The 17188-nt window shown below is 36.7% G+C and overlaps 1 protein-coding gene across 1 annotated transcript in view; it reads left to right on the top strand.

Moving 5' to 3' along the window:
- Positions 1–10869: 10869 nt before the first annotated feature.
- LOC134753650 (fatty acyl-CoA reductase wat-like) overlaps positions 10870–17188 on the top strand; it is a 66000-nt gene continuing 59681 nt past the window's right edge. Inside the window, exon 1 of the mRNA XM_063689591.1 lies at positions 10870–10911. The gene's annotated coding sequence lies outside the window, so the exon portion shown is untranslated. The remainder of the gene's footprint in view (positions 10912–17188) is intronic.

The raw sequence follows: 17188 nt of genomic DNA, 5'->3' as shown, positions 1-17188 counted from the left end.
TAGCTTGGTCCGTTTTTAGGGTTCCGTACCCAAAGGATAAAACGGGACCCTATTACTAAGACTCCGCTATAAGTACAGGTACTATACAATGTGTATGGCCTTTTTTTTTTTTTTTAACGTTGGGGAAATGCGTTTACGCATGCCACCTGGTCCGGGGGAACCAGGAGGGATGACGGACTAACCAGAGGACTACCGTCTAAAACCACCAACGAGTGCCGAATCCGCCTTAGATGGGGTGCCGCAGGGTCGCTAAAAGCATTCGACCGCAAGCGCCCCAGCGGGCGGCCCGCAGGCCGTGAGCATTTTTGGGTGCCACTTGGTGAGTGACCCGTCCTGTGAGCTAGAAAAACCGCAGGGACTCCCCCGGAGCCCTGCGCAGCCCGCTACGGTGGAGGCAGCAGGCGCGCATAGCGCCTGGCTCTGCCCCCAGCCCGTCGTCGGCGGAGTGGATGCGCTACAATGTGTATGGCCTAGCTAACTTAGCGGTTTCACTCACGTATTTTTTAGTCACTCGCGCGACATGTTTCGGAGAGCCTAGGTTTCCATTTTCAAGCACTAACAGTGCCTGAGTGAGTAGCGGTCACGACGGGTGGGCGTCACGAACTCCCCGAAACATACGTAGGCTCTCCGAAACATGTCGCGCGAGTGACTAAAAATACGTGAGTGAAACCGCTAAGTTAGTATGTCTCACGATAGTTTAAATTCGATTAATGTGTATGGCCGGTGTGAGTTGTTTGCGTTGCGGGTCCAAAACGACATCTCTATTTGGGGCATTTTCTTTGAATATAGGGACCTTATTGTCGATGGCGCTTACGTCGCACAGCGTCGCGCGGCATTGTATTTATATCGGAGCATCGATTATAATGGCGTAAGCGCCATCGACAATAAGGTCCCTTTTTATAGAAAATACCACATTTACGTTTTGGTACATTAGCATATTAATGTACAGCGTTAATTTAAATTGTTACGTCAATCCGAACTAGAAACGTCTTGGGTTTTAACAATCGGAATAATTACCCATTGTCGCCCTAATGCATATAAAACGAAAACAAATTTGAATATGGAACAACTTGAAACACGTAAAAAGCATTTTTTTTAGGGTTCCGTACCCAAAGGGTAAAAACGGGACTATTACTAAGACTCCGCTGTCCGTCTGTCTGTCACCAGGCTGTATCTCATGAACCGAGATAGTTAGACAGTTGAAATTTTCACAGATGTATTTCTGTTGCCGCTATAACAACAAATACTAAAAAACAGAATAAAATAAATATTTGTGTCGTTTTCAAGCAAAAGGTACCACATGTTAGATTATTTTAAACCGGGTCACTCACGGGTCCTCGTAAATTGAACCGAAACATGTCGAGCTATTCGACTTAATAATACGTGAGTGACCCGGTTTAAAATAATCTAATATGTTTGAGTCTCACGGGAGTTTTATAGTTAAAAGGTACCAGGTATTGTCGCTTGCCATAAAGCCGCTCTGACAGGGTTTTCGTATAAAGATACAAGCAACTGTCGTCCTTATGGTAAGCGACATAGACATAGTATAGTATAGTAGTTATAGACATGAAACCGAGCGACCAGGGGTAAGAGAAAGACATATTCATGTATTGACAGGTTAATGTATGGCGGCATAATCCTTTTTCTTTTTCACTCTTATTAATTTCGGTATTTCGCCATCGCCTCCTACCTATGCTGCCATAACCCGACATGCATGAACATAAACCCGGTCGGTGATAAGGACAAAGCATGACACTATTTTCTCTTTCCTCTTATAGTAATCGCAATAAGACTATCTTTCTCTATCAAAGAGTGTCAGGCCCTTGGTAAGCGACAATGTGGTACCTTTTGATTAAAAACGTCACATTTAGGGGTGAGGTTTGCGTAGTAATATAAGATATAAATATAAGTTGTCGATGTACGTTGAGTTAGTTACATTATAGACGCTCACGAGCAAGCACGTGTGTTTCACTTCTCCGAGTCCCATACTTACCACAGGGGGCTCCCATACAAAAAACTTGTTTTTTTGCCGTTTTTATAGATAATGGTACGGAACCTTTTGTGCGTGAGTCCGACTCGCACTTGGCCGGTTTTTTTAGAAATGAAAAGTAGGTCCAATAATTTATTTGTAAATTTAAATAAAAAATTACATATTATCGTAAACACGTGTCGGCAAACCAGTTATAAAATATACTTATTTATAAGTAATGGATCTTGTGTGAAGGGCCAGAAGGTGTACGACCGGACTGGTGATACTTGTTTTGATGGTATTTCCCCGAGCCAGGTTGAAATTTAAATAAGCAATAAGTTAAAGATTAAAGTAAATACTTATGATGATGGAGAAGACCGGCAATAGGTACGGTACCGTGCCACGCTCTTCCCTGCTATACAGGATGATGCAGTAAAACAAATACTTCTGCACAACACGTATAATTTGTTAAGCACTGGCTCTAAATTTAACATAAAACACAAAAAAAATACACATGGAATTTAAAAAATTATTATAACCAAAACAAATTATTTTTCTGTCCGCTTTCCGCACTGGCGTGAACAGGTGTACGTGCGAAAGATAACGGCGTATAAATTTAGCTGTAGAAGGAAAGAAATGGATTAATGAGATGGAGATTATGGACGATAATGGCTGTTTCAACGGGTGATAGGTGCCTAAATTTAATGCCGAATATTAGTTTCGTCTGACAATTAGGGGCTATTAGAATTTTGAAAATGCCGTAAAGAAATGCGGAATACGGATAACAGCGGCTTTACAGAATTAAAAGAAATATGGCACAAAAAATAACAATGAACAATTATAGGATAATTAAACGGGAACCGATCCCATACCGTTAAAAGAATATTCAAGCTCCGTAGACGATGACAATTTGCTTGTTCCTTTCCAAAGAAAACGTTCGGCCAACCAACGCTGTACCGTGACCTATCGAACCACGCAGTATGCGGGCTCGTGTCCTCCGTGGGTCTGATAGTACCTGACCGCCGGTCGACGACCATCCACTGCCGACTGCCCGTCGGCGGTTGTGCCTTGTCGTTGATACGGCCACCACGTACCACCGGAGCACTGCTCGACGGTGGCCTTAAAAAGGGTCCTGGTGCAGGCAACTACGGCCAACAAGGCCGCGGAACGACGGGAAGAAAAGCGCACTCCAAGTTATTATTGGCAACTTCCGAAGAAAACGTTCCTCTCGATTAAAGGTTTACTTGACGGAAACAAGGAAAAAATTGAAAAAATATTCGCGGACCACGAACAGACCTTTCCACGTCAATCTCAAAATCAATCTGAAGTCCTCCGAAGAAAACAAATTTCTTCTTTCCGAATCAGAATTGAAATTCAAAATTTAACGCAATTGTAACCTGCCTACATCGAAAATATCACAGTCCAAAAAAAGGTTCCATGTGTTTTTTATAAAGCGCCATCTAAGAGAATTCCGCGCTAACGATAACCCACTAGCCCTCGCATAACAAACCACGAAAAAAACCCGAAGAAATACGCAAAGTACGTTGATATGGAAGAAGTTCCACAAACCACCGATAGATGGCAAAAAAATAAATATGTAGCGAACGCTACAATGATCAATCCAAATGGGTCAGTAGGGAGAAGTCAGAAACTATCTGTTCTTAGGAACCATGGCTTGGTGGTCTAGCGGTAAGGGCGTACGACTTGCAATCTGCATATCGCGGGTACAAACCCTGGCCTCGTCGAAACTTATGTACGAAATATCTTTGATATTTACCAGTCGCTTTTTTCGGTGAAGGAAACCGGACTAAGCCCAATAAGGCCTAGTTTCCCCTCTGAGTTGGAAGGCCAGATGTCAGTCGCTTTTGTAAAAACTAGTACCCACATCAATTCTTGGGATTCGTTGCCAAGCGGACCCCAGGCTCCCATGAGCCGTGGCAAAATGCCGGGACAACGCGAGGAAGATGAGGATGGCGTTCAATTTTTTCAAATTTTTTATTCAAATTTCAGGATCATATCACAGGAATATTGACCAGGTTCGATTCCCGGTTATGTATGAGTTAAAAGAAAAGTTTGAATGTCATTATTATTAAATCTAAAATCGACGCCATGGTTCCTAAGAACAGATTTCGCTATCTCTCATAGTTTCTGACTTCTCCCTACTGACCCATTTGGATTGATCACCCTGTATAGGTTGATAATTAATATTTTTCAACTCTTGATCACCGATTAAAATTTACCGTGTATTAATCACCTTGCGGTTTCTTCCATTAAGGTTTTACCAAAAGCGTCAAAAAGAGGATAATTATCAGTGACCATAATAATGATGACGTAAAATACGTCACATCAATTCACGTCAATTAGAACTTAAGAGGCCGTAGTCGATTTTGGAGCAAAAATGTAAAATTGATAGATTTAGTCGTTGAAATTATACGTTTTGTTACGTAATATCTAAATAACAAGTATTGGGTTCTATTAGCACGTCTTCTCATCTTGCCTTTTAATAATGAGGTCGCGAGCGTGCGTCCCCGGTAATATATGAAGAGAAGGGGCAGTTTTAAATATTCATCAAAAAATGATGGTGGTAAATTATACAAATTGATGTATAAGAATAGTTTCAGCAAATGTTGTAGATTGTTTAAGTATCAAAATTAAGTTGAAATTAAGTCGATTTTCAGAGAAATTGTCACTTGTTTTGAAGTAATTTCTGGAGAAAATTGATTTCGTTTAACTTTCATTTCCTCGAACTCTTAGTCATATAACAAAAATGTAATCTGATAAAGGTCAAGTCCAGAATATGTGTAATACAAATTTACCATTTTTAGCAGTCCCAACTTTACGAAATTTACAAATGAGAGCGACAAAATCAGTGCTTTACGCGTGTTTTCCTAAACGTCCATTAGAAAAAAAATCATTACTACTTTAGTGAGTCTGTTTTCAAAAAACTGATCTGATAAAAGGCTGATAAGAAGACGTGCTAATAGAAACCAGTACTTGTTATTTTAATTAGGTAACAAAAGGTGTACAATTTCACCGACTAAATCTATCAATTTTACAATTTTGCGACTAAAATCGACACCGGCCTCTTAAATCTAATTTAAGAACCCATTTGTGAGTGATTAATCATGAATATCAGGATTAAACGACTTCCTATACCTAACTGTTCTAAATTGATATTCAGAAATAAAACTATGAAAACGGATTATATCGCGTATATTGAATTTATAATACGTTTCGAACTCTTTACAGCGTTCGTGGTCAACAGGTTGATATTCAGAATTAGTGACGATGGTTTTTAAATAATGTGATTCATTTTTTCCATGAAAAATTCTTCGGCCGTTTCAAGGTTACATGTCACAAAATTTGAGTTGAATTGGGCCCCTGTTCAAAAACTATGAATTTGTTGGGTTTGAGCATTAACTAGATACTAGAGCATATCTAAAATACCGATCAAGTGCAAGGCCGGCTGGCGTACTGCGGGCATTTTTCTCTTTTACTCCAATTAAGGCGTAATTAGAGAGACAGAGACAGATGCCCACGATTTGCGAACTTCGATTTTCGCGGTAGCCCCTTTGAGGATTGTTCCTAACCTAATAAGTTTTTGCATTGCATTTTCGGTACAAGCTTATTTTATCTCTAACTGTACTTTTCTTTCCATAGGCAAATACTTTAATACTCATCGAGACAATTCTAACAACCCCAAACGGTTGAAATTTGGTATATAGATAGTTTGAGTCCCGGGGAAGGACATAGGGTAGTTTTTATCCCAGAAGTCATCCTTTATGGGGGTGAAAAGGGGGGGTGGAAGTTTGTATGGGGAATCGATAAAAAGCAGATTGGATAAAAAACAATAAGCTACTCAAATTACTAACTCCACGCAGACAAAGTCGCGGGCAAAAGATAGTAGTACTATCATAGTACTATATACTACCTACAAAAGTATACCTAACCTTTGTATAGGTAGTTGCGTTCCACACTTCGCCGCGGCAAACTCGGTAAGTTAGTTCAAACAGATTCAACTTAATATGCGAAACATCGCAAAATGGCGTAAACATTCCATTCACGTTGGCTTGTGTCAACCTGCCAGCTAGTGCCGTGGGAATGTTCCCGAGAACGTACCAGGATTTCTCCGCTTTAGGGAATTTTGAATTTAACTAGATTACATAAGTAATGTTTCAAGTTTTTCGCGTTATCCTCATTCTGTGAGGCGATACTTGACGCATTTTAAGGTAACATTCTTTCTTAGAAAATACTAGCGACCCATCCCGGCTTCGCACGAGTAGTTCAACTAATTTACACAAAACCTTTACAAATTATACGTATAAACCTTCCTTTTAAATCAATCTATCTATTAAAAAAATCGTATCAAAATCCGTTGCCTAGTTTTAAAGATCTAAGCATACATATATAGGGACAGACATACATACAGAGCGGAAAGCGACTTTGTTTTATACTACGTAGTGATAATAATTAATTTATAGTTTTACTCATTATATTGTAATGGCATGAGCATATTAATATTGTTTTTATGGCGTCTAGTTCTAGTAAATAATTCTCTCCCCTCTAGTACAGTCGCCATCAGATATATCGGAGCGGCTAAGGCGCTCACAAATATCTGAACACGCCTCTATTGTCAGAGCGTTAGAGTGCATGTTCAGATATTGTGAACACCTCGGCTGCTCCGATATATCTGATGGCGACTGTACATAAGTAATTAAAATTATATTAAACACACCATTATTATTACGATCTGAGGAGGAGCGGTGTCTCGTGACATAGGTATTACTATACTTAAAAAGAGGCACCAACCTGATTCTTGTTAAATAACTCGTGATATTTAATAAATCATTTTTATTAGGGTTCCGTACCCAAAGGGTAAAAACGGGACCCTATTACTAAGACTCCGCTGTCCGTCTGTCCGGCTGTCCGGCTGTCCGTCTGAAACGGCAAAAAAATCACGTTTGTTGTATGGGAGCCCCACTTAAATATTTATTTAATTCTGTTTTTAGTATTTGTTGTTATAGCGGCAACAGAAATAAATAAAAATTTCAACTGTCTAGCTATCACGGTTCATGAGATACAGCCTGGTGACAGACGGACAGACAGACAGACACCGGAGTCTTAGTAATAGGGTCCCGTTTTTACCCTTTGGGTACGGAACCCTAAAAATGTGGTCTTTACCTACAACTTTCAATAAAACTTTGTTAGACTTGTTAGACACAACAATTTTCAAAAAATTCCTACATTCTAGATTTTTTTACAATGTAAATGTCAATAAATTAGTATATATACTTGTTTAATACCGGCCTTCTACCATAATAAATTTCTTTGTAATAAAAACTGTAAATGGCAATTTAATTATGACAGCGCGTTTAAGTCTTTTACTACCAACTAACCTCGTATTTACCTGCGGCTTCGTCTGCGTGAGATGATAATTTCCGTGATAAAAACTATCCTATACTTATCTTTCTCCGGGACTCAGACTATTCCCACACCTAATTTCATCTAAATCCGTTCAGTATTTTAAGCGTAAAAAAAGCCACAGACAGAAAGGCAGAGTTACTATCGCATTTACATATAATATTGTAGGACTTCCGGTTCGAGCGCCATCTTGATAGTTAGCATCGTGATTAATTACTTTGTTTTTTGCTTATTAATATTGTTTAAAGTGTAATATCGATAGCTTATTATACAGTAAACTAATGTGGTAGTGTGCAGAGAATGGAGAATTAATTTAGAAGCGCGTTTAACCACCATCTTGGAGTCAACGGCCGGTAGTCCACGTGCTTCTTGTAAAGTCTAGCTATCGATTTACAAGAGCTAACATATCACCGTACACGGTCTTGTACAACCGTACAATTTTTGTCGTTTGTAAACCTCTTAATACCTTGATACTGGCGAAATAGTCCCACTGGGCTGAAGCCATAATTTTAAAAGAAGAAGATATAATATTGTATATAACACGGTGTAACATGAGGAAACCGAATAATTTCAACAGCATATTCCTGATCATATTTAAACACTAAAATGTCCTATAAACTTTTCTGTAATTCGCCTAGTTTCAGAGTTAATACCAATTAAAAAAAAAAACAAGTCGTCGTAACACTGTAAAAACTAGGTTTTACGAAAAAAAAGTTAGTCTATTTTAAGTGACAAGTTTACCAATAACATTTACTTTTTATATACAAATACATTTAAAAAATCTAAAAAAAAAACCAAAAAAACTTATTACATTATTTCCTTCTTTTGGCCTTATTTAAACACTAAAATGTCCTATAAACTTTTCTGTAATTTGCCTAGTTTCAGAGTTAATACCAATTAAAAAAAAAACAAGTCAAGTCGTAACACTGTAAAAACTAGGTTTTACGAAAAAAAAGTTAAAGTCTATTTTAAGTGACAAGTTTACCAATAACATTTACTTTTTATATACAAAAACATATAAAAAATCTAAAAAAAAAAGCAAAAAAACTTATTACATTTTTTCCTTCTTTTGGCCTCAGAAAGGCGTGGTTAAAATCTTTCGGTTTCCTCGTGAACACCTGGTATAGTAGAATCATTTAGAATCATTTATTCATAAATAAATATTATATAGGGATTATTTATTTATTTACCTACTTATTATTAGATAATTTTTATTCAGCAAATAACGTAAAATTATTCAATAAACTACGTAGCTAAATAAAACGCTCGCCGCGTTATGATTTACTTATTTAAATATTCAACAGTAAAAATTTATGTGAATGATTGTTTTTGATCATTTTCGTTTATTGAGTTGTCATTTCAAAGATCGATATTGGGTAAATATCATGATCATGACGTGAATCAAATGAGATGAACTATTAACATCTATTAAATATCAATCAATAATTAGAGCATTTTCTATGAAAAGGGACCTTATTGTCGATGGCGCTTACGCCGCACAGCGTCGCGCGGCATTGTATTTATATCGGAGTATCGTTTATAACGGCGTAAGCGCCATCGACTATAAGGTCCCTTTTTATAGAAAATACCACAATTGTGTATGCCGTAACCGTACTGTATACCGTACCTAAGTTACGCACATGTGTACTAAAATTAGTGTTCGACCGAAAACGGTTTGTAATGCCTAAACCGAAGCCAAAGATTCGGTTCAGACTTACGGCCCAATTCTAATAGCTAAAGACGTCACAGCGATACGATACCGATCAGTCAATGTCAAAAGTGTAATTTCTTTTTCATTATTATTTACAACGACGGGACTTAATCGCGTAAAATAGTTTTAAATTTACCTCCGACGTTTCGAGGACGGCGTTGTCCCCGTGGTCGTCTTCTCCGAGACCACGGGGACGCCTGCGCAGTTTTGGCAACTGCACAGGTAAAACGTAGCGTGTGTGGCATTCGACTGTGCAGTTTTATAACCAGCTTCGACTGTGCAGTTGAACTGTACATGCAAAACTGCGCAGGCGTACCCTAGTGTGTATGGCCAGCTTGTATTGTATACAGGCCAATAAATAATGCAGGGCTGACGTCTCCCTCGACATTCTGCTGACGCGAGTTGTGATGTCACACCATACATGTTATGCTCAGGGTTGTCAAAAACAAATTATTGGCCGTGTGCAAATAAAACTTAAATGAACCTGAAATAAAACTATGTAAACGCTCATAATTTAAAACTAATACGGGACTTAATCGCGTACAAACTTACGTTTATTTATGGCCTGACGTTTCGAACGTGACGTTACGTTCGTGGTCACAGGCAGACTGGCGAGGAATTGTATCAACATCTTCTTGCCGCGCGGGTTTTGCGAACTACCCGCACTTGATCTTGATTATTAACTTGTACGCTAGGGTTGTCACTTGGCCTACACAACACTCACGACATCCAATGGTATGTGGCGGGATGTTTTTTCCCCCTTACATTTGCTAATTACTGGATTCCACAAAGACGAAATCCCCTGTCCCTCATTTTGATTGAAATTTCGATGTTTTCTGATTTCAATTGCTTCACGTACCTTCCTTCCTTCGTTTTAAATTATGAGTGAAAATCGTGTTAGTTTAAATCAGTATATAATATGTAAATATGTAAACGCAACCTAAAGATTGTCTGGAAGAGATCGCTATTTAGCGATAAGACCGCCTGTTGTTTAACATCTTCTTTTCTGTATTATTTGTATTGTTTTCTGTAATGAGGTGTGCAATAAAGCTAGAGTATTTGTATTTTATTTTATTATTGTAAACATATTATATCTCGTATATGGATTTAAAATACATTCCGTTTCGAACCCTTTACAGCGTTCGTGGTTAACGGGAGACTGAAGAAAAATCCATCCATCATCATCATCATTCCATCCATGTTTGTAATCTGATATGCAATAAACAATTCTATTCTATTTTATTCTAAAATATATACCTCTGTCATAATTACAATGTGCAAAACTACCCACATACAAAAATAATACATATTTTGAGTGTCCGATTTATTGTGATAAAATATCAATTTTCTATTTATTTGACTACTTACATTTTGTTATAAAACTCGACATATGTTTTCATTCCAATATAATCTTAGCATCAATATCAGTATCTCCAAATATAACAGGTATTCTAATGTTTTATTATAAAAACAGTATTAGCCATTAATCAATTAATCGTACCATTCGTGAATTTGTGCGCAAATGAGATGATTTACAACTGAAATTTACTACACCCTAATCTGATTCGAAAAACCCCCCAAATTCTGGAAATTCCTAAAACACAACGCGCTTTATATTTAAATCGTTGCCCCTAACCTAGCCAGTGGTCATTAACTCATTACTCATTACCGGTTCAGTGGCAGCCCTAGCTACCACCAGCGCACGCGCATCTCAAGTCCGTCATAGTTTGACAGTCGCGGCGCGGAGCGGTCATTACGTCCGCGAGAAAGTGTGTGCTCTGTTTATATTTGAGGATATTTTTTTTATCAAGTGAGTATTATATTTAGATTTAATTTATTTAATGAACCTAAACAATTTTTTTATGTGTGTATATTAGTAGTTGTGATTTATAAAATTGAATAAGTATTAATTAAATAGGTAGTCATTGCAATTTTTTTTTAAACAATATACTTATTTTCAAAAATTTCATAAAAATGTTAGGAAGGAATAAAACGTGAAAATAGTTTAGGAATATTGAAGTATATCAGGTATTTTTTTATTTTATTTTAGATATTTTTTATATTAATAAAGTCATTTGAGAGTTATAATCAAAGATATATAGAATTTAATGTGACTTATAGTAAACATTATATTTTATTATCAAAGTTTAATTCAAAAACAATTAGTAATATATAGTTTACCTAATTTTATTATCATATTTATCACCTATGAATATATAAGCAGCTTCTTATGGAATGGTAAAGGAATACATACCTAAACTTCATCATAAATGTTGCAGTATTATTTTTACTGTGGGACTTAATCAATCTGTGTAAGAATGTCCTATAATTTTTTTTTTATGTTATGTAAGTGAAGGAAGCGAAAGAGGTATGTCAGGATCGTAGCAAGTGGAAATCCGTGGTCTCTGCCTACCCCTCCGGGAAATAGGCGTGATTATATGTATGTATGTTTATATGTGTTATTTTTAGAAACTAATCAAAAATCAAGTAAAATATGAACCCTTTGTAAATAAAATAATGTCTAACTTACATTGTTACTTTTATTAGAATAAAATAATAACCATGTTTCTTGTTATTGTGACGTAGGTTACACAAGAAGTACATAAATTATAATCTTTATTCATTTATGGAATATGTATGTATGTATAAACTCTTTATTGTACAAAACACAGCACAAATATGGCACAGAAATAGGCAGTACAAAGGCGAACTTATCCCTTTAAGGGAATATGTAATATTCTTTTTCAAATTCCAAATAGGAAAAATGAAGGTAGATTTCGTTTAAGCTAATTTTGTACCAATAGGAACAGGGGGAGGAACGGAGGGGGCAAAATGAGGGGTTGTCATTTTAGACGTCATATATTCATAGACATTTGATATTAATTATGACTTTCCCACACTTCAGAGTATGATTGGTCCGACTAATCTGTAAATGTCTAGTTTCAAACCTACAAGATTAGATAGATCCAAATTGAGATATAAATACGCATATCATGCAACATGGCTCATAACAGTGAAAGTTAGTTAATTATTAGTTTAGCTGTTTTCTAGAGTACCCGCAACGTTCAAGATTACGAGCAATCAAGTCGAATTTATTCTAAGATTCAAAAGCAGCAAGTAAGTTTGGTCTCGTATGGAACACACAACTTTTTAAATCAAATCAAAATCAAAAATCATTTTTTGTAACTTAACTAAATAATATGTTGGCGACACCAGTTTTTTGTTGAAAATAATATGAAAAGTACAGGGGAAAAACGGTAATTTGTCAATTTTATGACATGCAGAAATACTTATATTTAAGCTCTTTTGACGAAAAAAATATTCGCCTGATTTTGTTTCTCAATGAACGTACCTCAGAACGTTTAGTTGACAAACCAATGTTTACCAAATTAATATTTCCTCTCATATTCATTTAGATGCGGAATATAAAAAATTAAATTAAAATAAACAATAAATATTTGGGAAAGTAAAACATCATCAAATGGTGTGAACTAAACTATATTTTCATGTAACTATTAGATTAAGGAACTCCAAATTGTGTTATATGTTACGTACTTAATATACCTAATTATAGAACTTAGTGTAAAAAGAGATTGATATATAACTCCACAGTCAAACTAATTACAGTTTTGTGGAGCTTTGTTAAATTGTAATTTTTAACATTTGATTATAATAAATAAATAAAAAACCGGCCAAGTGCGAGTCAGACTCGCGTTCCAAGGGTTCCGTACATTACACAATTTAAACAATGTATTTTTTATGCGAAATGTCTTTAAAAAACCCGTAGGGGTCGGATCAAAAACTAAGTAATTAATTCCGACTCACGCTTGACTGCACTAATAGGTTTTCCTATGATCTATAGGTAAAGATCTATTTTGTGTATTTTTTTCTAAATTTTTGGCCCAGTAGTTTCGGAGATAAAGGGGGGGGGGGTCATTTTTAGCCTATTTTCTTGAATAACTTCTAAACTGTTTATCATAAAATTATATAAAAAATATATTTGAGATTCTCACAATGAGCTCTTTCATTTGATATGTAACACGATATAGTTTGACAAACTTTATTTTTTAATTTTTTCATTTACCCCCTAAGTGGCCCCCATGTTTAAAATTAATTTGTTTACGTTACATGTCCATCTTTGGGTCACAAACTTACATATGTGTACCAAATTTCAACTGAATTGGTCCAGTAGTTTTGGAGAAAATAGGCTGTGACATACGGACAGACAGACCGACAGACAGACAGACCGACAGACAGACAGGCAGACAGACGGACAGACAGACAGCGAAGTCTTAGTAATAGAGTCCCGTTTTTATCCCAAAGGGTACGGAACCCTAAAAAAACCGGCCAAGTGCGAGTCGGACTCGCCCGCCGAGGGTTCCGTACTTTTTAGTAGGTATTTGTTGTTATAGCGGCAACAGAAATGCATCATCTGTGAAAATTTCAACTGTCTAGCTATCACGGTTCATGATATACAGCCTGGTGACAGACAGACGGACAGCGGAGTCTTAGTAATAGTCCCGTTTTTACCCTTTGCGTACGGAACCCTAAAAAAAAGGCTTTTTACGTTTTTCAAGTTGTTCCATATTCAAATTTGTTTTCGTTTTATATGTATTATGGCGACAATGGGTAATTATTCCGATTGTTAAAACCCAAGACGTTTCTAGTTCGGATTGACGTAACAATTTAAATTAACGCTGTACATTAATATGCTAATGTACCAAAACGTAAATGTGGTATTTTCTATAAAAAGGGACCTTATTGTCGATGGCGCTTACGCCATTATAATCGATGCTCCGATATAAATACAATGCCGCGCGACGCTGTGCGGCGTAAGCGCCATCGACAATAAGGTCCCTATTCATAGAAAATGCCCCAAATAGAGATGTCGTTTTGGACCCGCAACGCAAACAACTCACACCGGCCATACACATTAATCGAATTTAAACTATCGTGAGACATACTAACTTAGCGGTTTCACTCACGTATTTTTAGTCACTCGCGCGACATGTTTCGGAGAGCCTACGTATGTATCGGGGTACGTGACGCCCACCCGTCGTGACCGCTACTCACTCAGGCACTGTTAGTGCTTGAAAATGGAGACCTAGGCTCTCCGAAACATGACGCGCGAGTGACTAAAAATACGTAAGTGAAACCGCTAAGTATAGTACCTGTACTTATGTAATTATGCTATGTTATCATTCGTATCTTTCCATCGCAAAGTTATTAGAATCTAAAGCTAACTAAATTGTGAACGCGCTAAAAAAACTAAATTGTTACATAATTTTATCAGTATTTGGACTCATAAGATAACTGGATTATACAATATAAGTTTACCTTTTTTATGAATTTATTATTTGTTTTATACTATTTTACAAACACAAATTTAAAACTATTTAACTAACCTAAGACCCGTTCTGCGGCATGCCTGGTCCAAAAGTCCCCATCACACTCGCAGCGTTGCCGCGCTGTATGGCGATGGAGACTTGTTGGACAAGCCAAGACCCAGATCGGGGATCGCTCCCCCTCTCTCTCAGCCGCCGACCCAGTTCTCTGAACAATAAATTATTATTAATTATTATTTATTGAAATATTAAATAACAAATAACAAAATTAAATAACTATGACAGAAGTAACTAGTTAGAGGCACAGTAAATACATAACACGTAGAACCGAACCGAACATTGCACGTAGAACCGAACCGAACATTGTACGTAGAACCGATGGCCGTTGGGCGGAAAGATTCTCGAGTGGCGACCACGTACCGGAAGGCGCAGCGTGGGTAGGCCCCCCACAAGGTGGACTGATGACCTGGTACAGGTCGCGGGAATCCGCTGGATGCGGGTGGCGCAAGACCATTGTGGCACTGGCACTACTGGCACTCTTTGGGGGAGGCCTATGTCCAGCAGTGGACGCCCTCTGGCTGATATGATGATGAAATACATAACTGAATAATTGCATAAAATAGGGCATAGGTCAAATTGCACTTTAGTAATGACTTCAAATACTTATTTAAATAATTACCAACGGTAATTATTATTCAATTTAACGTTCTCTAGATAATTCTATGTGTAAATATTTTGCGTTACAAATTGATATTAATTAGGAAATTGTACAATTAATTGATAAATAGTTAATTAGTGTATAATTGCTTAAAAGCCTTAATTAAGTGTAGAATGTTTAAGTCATGTGTCATATTGCATTATAATTTATGTTTAGATTGTTAAGAATCGAAAGTACGAGTAAGTTATTATGTTCAATGCTTATACGATTTGAAAAAAAAAAACTTTTTTCAAGATAATTTTAAAAATTCCTGTCGTATGTATTTATTTTATTTGTAATTTTTTTTGTGCCTAAAATACTGAGCAAAAAGCCGCTAAGTAGATCAAAATCGACCAAGGGGTTCAAGAGATATCACAGTTTTAGGAATTTCTAAATAAATGTTGGTTAACAACGAATCTTTTTAAGCTCGAGTTACTTCAAATTTAGCATCTTGGGCTCCCCTGGTATTAACATTGTTTAATTATTTCGTTAAAAGCGTATTATTAAAATAATGACAACGGAGGGCTATATGGGGACCGTGTGAGAGAGACAATTTTTTTTTTATTGCAACAACTAATATTATAAATAACAATTAAATTGTAAAATTTAATTGTTATTTCGGGTCGGGTGTAAACCCGTAAGTTATATTTAACCTAGATAAAATCTATAAAAGAGCTTAATTTACAAATAGGAGTCAGAGATAGCGAAAAAGTTTAAGGAAATAAGAGCTGGGGGTGCACTAAACTTCATAAACTATTTTTGACACTTCTGCTTGCTCAATTAGGTAGATTTTTTTTATTTAGTTATTCTGGAATTATTGCCTTCAAAATAAAATAAAAATCGAACGCGCTCGAGTAAGTCAAGGTAGCGATTTTTTTTGCAACTGTGACCCTGCCACCCTTACGGATCGCTAAAATCGTCAGATTGTTGAAATGGGTACTATTTAACAAGTAATTAATCCACCATATCTTAATCTGACGCGCTCGAGTATTTCAATTCTATTCTGACGGGCTGTCCTAAACTCCCTGCTCGGTGTCAAGGACGCATACTTGGTGGAGGTACTTAACAGGATGCAAGTTATCCCCCATATCTTAATCTGACGCGCTCGAGTGACTCCAGAAATCCCCTCTTGGGCTCCCCGACAACAAATGTCTACAATTTTATGTAGGTAGGTATTATAGCACAGTAGTTTTCCCACTATGCATTTCACAATGCAAGATGCAAATAGGAAATCAGAAGATGCTCATAGCCTAAACCAGTAATGTAGGTATGCTAATGGCAAATGCATGATATTTGTAATTTAAATTATCTGTATTAAAAGCCTCACGAATAGCGCGCAATAGTGATTTATATGATAAAGACTATATACATACTTAGGTACCGTAAAATGGGGGGAGTAGGAGCAAAACTGACATTCAAACCTCGATAACATTTTATTTTTACATATGCAAACTGAATGGTGTATAGTATAATAAGTGTTCCGGACGTTTGTATTTTAGTTTTTATTTTATTTTGGGTAGTTCCATTTCATAACTTTGACGATAAACAGGAAAAACCACCTCATCCCGTAGTCCCTCGTAATTGGGGTGAGATGGGTTTTTATACAAAGGTGATTTTGGAAGATTGTTGGATCGTTTTTTTTAAATTAAATATTACTATAGCTCCATTTTAATTTGGAATACAATATTTTTGTGGAAGTAGCCCTAAAAACCCATCTCACCCCCCTTTCAAACCTTCTCTCCCCATTCATAACACAACTCTCCCCGCGAACCCTACTCACCCCATTTTACGGTACCTAAAGAATAACCACAACGTTTTCAACTTCTGCTTGAGTGAGGCAACAGATTTCGATTTCCTTACGTCCACTGGTAGATCATTCCACAGCTTAACCAAATTAACTGAGTAGGCAGTGAAAGACCGATATTGAAGTACGCACGCGACTTGAGCTTACTGTGGGACTAGGGTTGCCACCCATACTATAATATATAGTATCGTACTATATTTTAGTCACTTGTACTATATATTATACAAAAACAATATAGTAC

Source organism: Cydia strobilella, chromosome 27 (genome assembly GCF_947568885.1).
Source record: "Cydia strobilella chromosome 27, ilCydStro3.1, whole genome shotgun sequence".
Classification (NCBI taxonomy): domain Eukaryota; kingdom Metazoa; phylum Arthropoda; class Insecta; order Lepidoptera; family Tortricidae; genus Cydia; species Cydia strobilella.
The sequence above is the reverse complement of the archived record's forward strand: the minus strand, read 5'-3'. Positions and strand labels throughout refer to the sequence as shown.